At 44.5% G+C, this 9,485-nt stretch overlaps 1 pseudogene; it reads left to right on the top strand.

Annotated features, from left to right (window-relative positions):
• The first annotated feature begins 399 nt into the window (after positions 1 to 399).
• On the top strand, positions 400 to 1,591 carry LOC103659860 (annotated as a pseudogene).
• Positions 1,592 to 9,485: the final 7,894 nt, after the last annotated feature.

Raw genomic sequence — 9,485 nt, 5'->3', positions numbered from 1 at the left:
CTCGTGTTGTCTTGACTCCTGGAAAACACATCCTCTGGGAGTCACCTTACCCCCAAATAATCTCCCTGCTCCCAGCAAGTCCGACATCAACTGTCAGGATGTCAACATTTTCATCCAAATATGAAAGAATGGATGAGTAATTGATTGATTAATTAATTACTCAGACTGAAGTGACTGACAACTTGAGCCAAGAAAAATGAGCCAAAGGAAAAAAGTGGAGAACTTCCAAAGGAAATGTTGCAGGACTGAAAGAAAAACACACGAAATTAGGGTGGGCAGAGCTTCAACTAAAAATATAGACTACACATAGATTTTTGCACCTACTTTTTTTGCATGGAGTATTTCATGAAATCTTCACAAGAATCATGAGGTGGTAGCGATCATTAGCCCACTTTGCAGATGGCGAACAGGAGCTTCAGAGAAGTGAAGAGATTCCAAGGTTTCGTAGTTTAAGTGAGGAATTTCTCTGGGAATCGCTTAATCCCAAACTAGTGCTGTCTCTGTGGCCCCATGAGAACACAGGCTGGAGCTGAAGCTCAGAATGGGGGCCTGGCCACCGGGATAGCTGGGGTCTGGCAGGCATAGGGGGCATCCAGGGAAGGAAGAGACCATGCAAGACTTCTCTCCAAGTAGGAGAGAGTGAGGAGCCTGGAGGCTGATAATCAGAGACAGGAGATCATTTCCGGGAACACTTAGAGAAGGTCAGAGACGAGGAGCATTACTTCAACACCATTGAGAGCTAAGGGCTCAGATCTTTGCAAATTCTGTGGACAGTGGCCATCTTGCTGCTGACGACGATGACTTCAGAGTCAAGTGTGAGACGGAGCTGGGCATGCACCAGTCCGTGAGCGACATCCGTGGACTCTGCAAGGTCACTGATGACAGCAATGCCACTCGGCTGCAGCTGGAGACAGAAATCGAGGCTCTCGAGGAGGGGCTGCTCTTCATGAAGAACCATGAGGAGGAAGTAAAGGGTCTACAAACCGAACTGCCAACCCTGGGTTGACCAAGGAGTTGGGTGCCCCAAAACCTCAGGACCTCAAGATCACAGCAGACATCGGGCCTAGTGTGATGAGCTGGCTCAGAGGAACTGAGAGGAGCTGGATAAGTACTGGTCCCAGCAGACTGAGGAGAGCACCACAGTGGTCACGTCCCAGACCGCTGAGATAGGGGCAGCTGAGATGACTCTCACGGAGTTGAGACATATGGCCCAGTTCTAGGAGATCAACTGGACTTGTTGAGAAACCTGAAGGCCAGCTTGGAGAACAGCCTGAGGGAGGGCGAGGCCCGCTACACGATGCAGACAGAGCAGCTCCACGGATCCTGCTGCATGTGGAGTCAGAGCTGTCCCAGACCGGGGCAGAGGTGCAGTGCCAGATGCAGGAGCACCTGGCCCTGCTGAAAATCAAGGTCAGGCTGAAAGCTGAGATCACCGCCTCTTTCACCTGCTGGAAAACGGGGAGCATTTCTGTGTTGGGGCGTTCTGGATAGCAGCAACTCCTTGCAGACCATCCAGAAGACTGCCACCTGCAGGATCGAGGATGGCGACATGGTGTCTGAGACCAATGACCCTGAAGTTCTGAGGCGTTGAGGCAGTGGAAGCAGGATACCCTTTGGGGAGCAGGAGGCCAATAAAAAGTTCAGAGGTCAACAAAATCAATCAATCAATCAATCAATCAATAATTGCAAAAGCGTGTTTTGAACGATCTATAGACCTAGCTCACGAGCAGGCCTACCACAGGCCTCAGGCCCACGTTTGCTCCAGTAGTTTTCAACCGCCCTGGGGTCAGTCATACCACTGGTGTAATTATCAAAGACCTGTGAGAAAAGAAAAGAGGAAGATGGCACACAAATGCTCCTCATGAACAGAAGTTTCAGGGTAGTTTGGAGAAAAAGTGCAAGAGAATTGAGTCACCATAGGCTTGCTAAAATTAAGAAACTGCCCAAACTGGCCAGAACCATATCTGTACTAAAAGAGCAATTTATTATAAATAAAATTATTAGGTCAATGGTATGGGTCCAGAAAACTTTTTTTTTTTAAAGGTCTGTCAATTACTCAAGTTCAAATGTCATTACATTGGAGAGAGGGATATTTGCTGCCGATGCTAACCATTTGAATATAGCAGGATTGAGAGTATCCTAAGCAAAAATGCCAGAGATCATAAAATGCAGAGTGAAAGATTTTAGTGTTTCTATCCATGTGATGGCAGATTGAAATTAATCTTAAAATGTGGGGAATTAGGTAAAGGAGTGAGGAACCAAAGTCATGCTCCCCTTTAAAGATTTCAGAATGATGGAAATTTTTTTTCAATGACATAGAGAGGGCTTTCTAAAGGAATATAGCCAAAGGCCTCCAAGAATAAAATAGATTTTGTCACAGAAGCATTTAAGGAAGAGCACAGGCAGATAAAACCAAGGTGAAGACACCGGGGCCGAAACAGTGAAATCAAAGAACAGATGAAGCAGAATTTAGGTGGTAAGAGCAGAACCAGGTCGTACAAAAACAAAAACACTCCCTTCAAAAATCAAAGGTCTATGAAAAGAGAGAGGATTGTTGCAAGATGAAAATAGGCGGAATACAGCACCCAAAGAGAGCCTGGAGATAATGGAAGGGTTTAACCAGATGGATCAAGTGCGAGGAAAGATTGAGCCATGCACTTGGCCGTGGCTGCCGAAGAGACGAGTGGCCCCACAGCGGACATCATGGCTCGAGTGGTTCTAAGTGAGCCAGATCTGGAAGCAAGGAAGCCCTCCTGGCTCGGGCAGACACCAGGCTTTTAAAAACTGAGCAAACTGCTGTTTTCAACAGCAGACACTTAAGGGGAAGGTGAAGTGAGCTCAACAGTGAAACAAGGAGCTCATGGTACTTTACAAAGGAAAGAGGGTAGACGTTGAGGACAAGATGCCACTGCCTTTAGAAGCGTGGAGTAGGAGACTTTTGTAGGAAATTTTCCACACCATAACAGAATGCTCAACGAAGTGGAAAAAGAAAGTCTAGGCTGGTGTGAAATCACAAAACATGCCAGGGGGCTGAGAGAGGATAACTGATATGGGGAAGAAGTGAGAGAGAAGAGATGGTGTCATGGTTCCAGAAGACACCTGCAGATGATGGTCTCTGCTGTGTCTCCAGGATCCAAGGGCTGTGAGAGCAGGGCCTTCAGTGGGGGTGCAGGGACAGGAGTCAGCAAGCAGGAGAAGCCGCCGGAGGTCGGATGCATGGATGGAAAGCAGCAGCATACTCCGGCAGACCCCGGCTTCAGTTTCTGCGGTTACCGAAAGTTTATGCTGGGACTGACAAAATAAAATACAATGTCATAAACATGAAAAACCGGGGAAATCTGGTACTATTGACAGAATGGACTGATGAAGAGGCTAGGCCCATGAGGAGTTTTAATTCCAGGTTTGGGGGGCGTAGAATAGTAGCTGTCATGTTTTGAGGATTTACTGTGTACCAAGGATCTCCTGTTATATCTAACCTCTAATCTTTATGACCACCCATTTTACAGATGCCAATCTCATTGTTCAGAGAGGTGAAGCCCCAAAACATCCCAGGATCTATATTCTTTTCCTTTGACGTGGACATTTTTCCCTAGTCTTTTTCCAAGATAGGCATTACAACATTATTCATATTAAAAAACAAAAAAATGTCCAAGTAATTCCACTTCTAAGTATATACCCAAGAAATAAACACAAGTCCACACAAAAACTTGTATACGAATGTTCATAGCAGCATTATTTGTAATCGCAAAAAATGGAAAACAACCCGAATGTCCATCAACTGATGAATGAGTAAACAAGATGCAGATATCCACACTCGGGGATGTTACCTGTCCCGTGATGAATAGGCACCTGCCACAGCCTGGACGAACCCTGAAAACTCTGTGCTAAGGGAAAGAAGCCAGTCACGAAGGACCACATACTGCATGATTCCGTTTGTGTGAAATGTCCAGAATAGGCAACTCTACAGACACAGAACATAGATTCGGGGTTGCCCGGGGCTGGGGGAAGGGGGATGTGGAATTTTGGTGGTGGCAGCTAAAGGCTATGGGGTTTCCTTTTGGAGTGATGAAGAGATTCTAAAATTGATTACACTTATGCTTGTACGCCTCTAAAAATACTAAACTCCATTGAATTATACACTTAAGTAGGTGAATTATGTGATATATATACATTAGCTCAAAAAAACTGTTACTGGGGTGCCTGGGTGGTGGCGCCGGTTAAGCATCTGACTCTTGGTTTTGGCTCAGGTCATGAGTTCGAGCCCCGTGTCGGGCTCCTCACTCAGCATGGAGTCTGCTTGAGATTCTCTCTCCGTCTCTCTCTGCCCCTCCCACTTGTGCTCTCTCTCTCTAAAGTAAATAGATAAATCTTAAAAAACAACAACAACAACAAAAAAAAACTATTACCAAAAAATAAAATAACAGAAAACTTGGTTTTGAAACCTCAGTCATGTGTCATGACACACATAAAGAAGGTAATAAGGGCTGGCACTGTTTCTGTATTCTAGCTCCATCCCGAGGCCCCATCCTCAGACTCACTATCCGCAGTACTGCTGCCTGGCTCTGACCCCAGCCTCAGACTAGACAAGGCAGCTGAAAGGCTATTTTTGGGGCTTGGACTGGAACTAGAAGTAACGGGTGCCAGTATCTCATTTATTTCCACAATAGCCCTGGGAGAAGGGTATTATTATCATTCCCCTTGGAGGGAAAAGCAAATATTTAGCAAGATTGTATCATTTACGAAAGAGCGAAGCTAGTGTGTTGCAGAAGTAGGGTGTGAACCCAGACAGTCTGACATCTCAGCAGGGACTTCGAACTGCAAGCTTCCAGAGACCAGGTGGGTCCTAAGAGTAGGACACCACATTCTCATACACTGTTAGTGGGACTGTAAATTCCTGCACACTTTCTGGGGGACAATTCGGCAGGAGATATCAAAAGTCAAAAATAGAGGCACATTTTTTGATCCAGCAACCCACTTTCAGAGATTTATTCTACAGAACCCATCAAACAAGTGAACAGAGATATATAGTAACAGAAGGATTTTCATCAAGGTGCTGTATACACAGTAATAGGCCAATAAAATTTTTTTAAAGAAAAACCCATGTTTCAAAAAAAGAAAAACCAAAAACAAACCCATGTTTCTGGGCTCTTGGGTGGCTCAGATGGTTGGGCGTCTGCCTTCAGCTAAGGTCATGATCTCTGGATCCTGAGATTGAGTCCCTCATCGGGCTCCCAGCTCAGTGGAGAGTCTGCTTCTCCCTCTCTCTCTGTCTCTCTCCCTGTTTGTATTCTGTCTCTCTCTCTCTCAAATGAATAAATAAAATCTTAAAAAAAAAAAATCCATGTTTCCATTCACAAAAGATGGGCTACGTTACAGCATAACATGTCCCTCTCCCACAGTGGTCCAGGAAGGTGGGGTTCTGTGGATAGCAACTGGGGAGCGCAGAGGTGGTGATGCAATAGGGGAGTAGGAGGGAAGAATCCTCCCAAAACTAAGTCACAAACTCCAGCCTAGGCTGACATGCGTCCCACTCAGGAAGGTCACCTCCTTACCACTATCCAAGTCTTCATAAGGATTGTATTAATGACAGAATCGTTCTTCAATACCATTTACCTGAAACATGGCATCTGACATTAATGGGTTTATGGAATGCTTCTGAAATTTAAAAAAAAAAACAACATAAAAACAAAAAACAAAAAAACCTAGATCTTGGGTTGCAAAATATTATCTCTAAGTAGACTGAAATAGCTGTATGGGACTCCAGGTCTTCAGCTTAGTCCTGAGGGGCAAGGCTAGCCTCCCTCCCTTCTGCGGACCTCTCGGGCTTCCCTGCACATCCATGTGTCTCCTTTCTCCGACAGGAGCAAGCTCAGCAACAAAGAGACAAAAAAGGCAAGTCCAGAACCTGACCACACTCAGCACTGTTGCAGATGGAAGCAAACAAAGGGATTGGAACAGGTAATATTTATGTTTTTAAAATCACTTTTAAACAATGGAAAATTGAGGAATCTTCTTCTAAGCCCATTACTGAGCTATAATGGGGGCATGTAGAATTTTTTTTTATTTGGGACACTGAGGAAGCTGAGAGAAGGAAAGACAGATCATCTGAGACTGACTGGGACACTCTTTGAAGTGTTTGGTGAGCTCCTCAGTGAGTCACTTAATCGCCCTCACCTATAACGGAAGATTGCCCAAAGTCCATTTTGTACAATGTAGAAGTTAAGATGGGTCTTATGTTTAGGAGACATCTGTTTCCACAAGAAGACTCTCTGGTTCACATCATATCACTGCCAGTTCACGAACCTGGTAGCTGTACTGTGCTTATATTCTGCAGAAATACATGCTGAAATGTGTAGAGGAAAAGGACCGTGAACTTCAGATGGTTCAGACGCAGAATTAGAAGTAGACCGTAGATAGAGTGCACTCATATGGGATTAAGTGCTAGTAATAGGTTCATCTGGTAAAGGACACACAGATCTTCCTTGTGCTATTTTTATTTTTATAATTTTTTAAAAATTTGAAATTATGTCTAAATCAAGTGTTAAAAATGAAAGAAGACTCTAGGCCAGAAACTAAGAATACACTACTCCTTCTCAAATGGTAACCTAGCATCTTGGGAATATTACTGGCCTATGTCTGATGTTACTTTATTTTTTTACAATTGTTTTAAATAGATTATACATTTATATGATTGGAAAATCTGAACACTGGGGCTCCTGGGTGGCTCAGTCGATTGGGTGTCTGCCTTTGGCTTGGGTCATGGTCTTGGGGTCTTGAGGTTGAGCCCCACAACAGCTCCCTGCCCAGTGGGAAGCCTGCTTCTCCCTCTCTCTCTGCCCCTCTCCCCACACTCGTGCTCTCTCTCTCTCTCGAATAAATAAAATCTTTTTTTTTAAATCTGAACACTATGAAAAGGTAGACCCTGAGAAATGTCACTCCCGCCCCATGCCCGTCCACTTAGTACCTCATATCTGCAGAGAACTACATTTATTAGTTTCTGAGTTGTCTTTCCAGTGATTATTTATTTATTCCTCCCTTCCTTACAGAAGATGCGCTGTGCTGTACGCACCATGCTGTGCTTTGCTTTCGTCTCCTAGCAGTGTGTCATGTAGATCTTTCCATTCTATCGCTTTAGGATATTATCTTTGTTTATAAAGAAAGAGCTGTACTACCTGCTTCCTTTATTTACACAGAATGTGCGCCCAACCCTAATACTTGGCTGTAGGTTAAATTATATGTGCTTTGCATTTACATGTCACAGCTGACCAGAAAAGTCAACTTCTAAGCTTGTCAAAGGTCAAATCCAAAATACCTAGACATTTCCTTATGTATTCTGACCAGTTTTGAACATCAAGGAACAATAAAATTTCAAATATGTTTCTTGAAAGAACACTGAAAAGATGGGCTGACCACAGAGTGCACTTACCTTTTCATTGTTCCTGGTTTAAATGCCTCACTCTGGGAATTTTCAATGTTTGTTTTGTGTTTCTGCTTTTTGCTCTATGTGGCCGTAGCCCAGAACTGTCAGAGGAGATTAAGTTTATAAAAGAAAACTTTCTAAATTTTTGAAATATTACGAGCAAATGAAATACTCTTTTTTTTCTGCCTGCAGTGCAATTCAGCTCAGTTCAACAGCCATTTACTAAGCCTTGTGCAAACTACCGAGCTTTATTTAAAAGATGGATAAGACATTGGTCCTGGCTTCAAGATGCCTACAGAGAATGTCCCTTTCATGTGGACACTGCTGTGCTGAGGCAGGCACACCAAAAATGCTGCAGGAGAACAAAGGGAGGACACTTAGTCTTGCCCCGTTAGGAAAAATGAGCTCAGTTATAAAGACAAGTAAACACTGACCGGGGAAAGAAGGCTGGGGCAGCAGAGAGGCGGGTCATGAAGTCATGAAGACACACACGTACTCAGTAGTAATGGGGAAATGGCCAACGGCTCAGTGTTGCCGGAGTTCAAGGTGTTGACAGGCGCGGCTAGGAAGCGGAGGGCCTTGTACGGTCCGCCCCGGAGCTGGGTCTTGACTCTGGGCAGTTGTTAAAGGTCGAAGCTTGGGCAGGTTTGCCTTTTAGAAGGCTTGTCTTGGCTTTGGCATGGAGAATGGGTTTAAGGAGGGGATCAATCCAATCTATAGGGATGGAAAAGAGGGGGCATATTTGCAAAAACACTACAGGGCTTGATGACTAATGGGTGTGGGGGTTCTGACGTGTGTGACTCTGGGAGCACTGGTTTCATTAAATGAAACAGGGAAAGCTAGGTGGAGGAGGGAGGTGACGGTAAGTTCTGTTTAGGTCATGTTGGATTTCAGGATAGCAGGCCGAGGCAGCTACGGCTCACGATCAGAAGAGAGTTCTGGTGTAGAGATCTAGATGTCGGCGTTGTGTTCATTTTCTGAGGCTGCTGTGACAAATTAGCACAGACTTAGTGTCTTAAAACTGATAGAATACAGATTCACTCTCTTACAGTTCTGGAGGTCAGAGGTCTAAAAGCCATCTCATTGGGCTCGCAGTCAAAGTGTCAGCAAGGCTACCTCCTTCCGGAGGCTCTAGGGGAGAACGTTACCTACCTTTTCTTGCTTCCAGAAGCCAACTACATTCCTTGGCTTATGGCCCTTCTTTCATCTTCAAAGCCAGCCTTGTAGAACCTTGCTTGCTTCTTCTAGAGTCAAATCTCCGTCTGTTGTGATTACAATCTCCCCATCTTAAGAGCCTTAACTTATTCATGTCTGTAAAGTCCCTTTTGTAAAATAAGGTAACATTCACCGGCTCCAAAGATCAGAACCTGGATATAGTTAGGGGGCATTATTCAGCCTACGTGTGTGGTTGGCATTAAGTTAATGAGAGCACATACATACAGTCAATGGGGCAGACGTGTGTATAGGAAGAAAAGCATTGGATCAAGAACAGAACGGTGGGAACACCAGAGTTAGGGGAGTGAGTCTTGGTGGAAGGAACCCAAAGGAGATGGAGAAAGAAGTCTGACCAAGAAGGTGAGCACCAGGAAAGAGCTGGTGTCAGGGAGACAGAAATGGGCAAGTAATAGGGAGGAAGGAGTGGTCAATAGAGGAAACTGGGAAAACCACCTGCAGGCATCTTTTCCACAGCAGCATCAGTGGAGGACAAGGGGTAGCAAACAGATGTCAGTGGACAGTATGAGTGGGCGATGAGGTGGGGTGGACCAGCCTGTCCACGAGTTGGCTAAGAGGAAAAGAGATATAATGGCAACTAGAAAAAAAACCACAGATTCAAGAGAAGTTATTTGGTTTTATTTTGCTTTGTTTCTAGGTAAGTGTGAGTCCAGAGCATACTTGTTGGTTGAAAAGAAAGAGCCCATAAAGATTTATGTAAGAGAGGGAACACCTGATACAAGATCCCAAAATAGTCTGATGGATGTGGATTCCAAGAGCACAGATAAATAAAATTTGAAATAAGCCTGAGCTTTCATCCAGCTCCTAGAAATTTATCTTACAAAAAAAAAAA

Source organism: Ursus maritimus, unplaced genomic scaffold (genome assembly GCF_017311325.1).
Source record: "Ursus maritimus isolate PB19 unplaced genomic scaffold, ASM1731132v1 scaffold_1, whole genome shotgun sequence".
Classification (NCBI taxonomy): Eukaryota; Metazoa; Chordata; class Mammalia; order Carnivora; family Ursidae; genus Ursus; species Ursus maritimus.
Note: the sequence above shows the minus strand (reverse complement) of the source record. Positions and strands in the feature narration are given on the sequence as shown.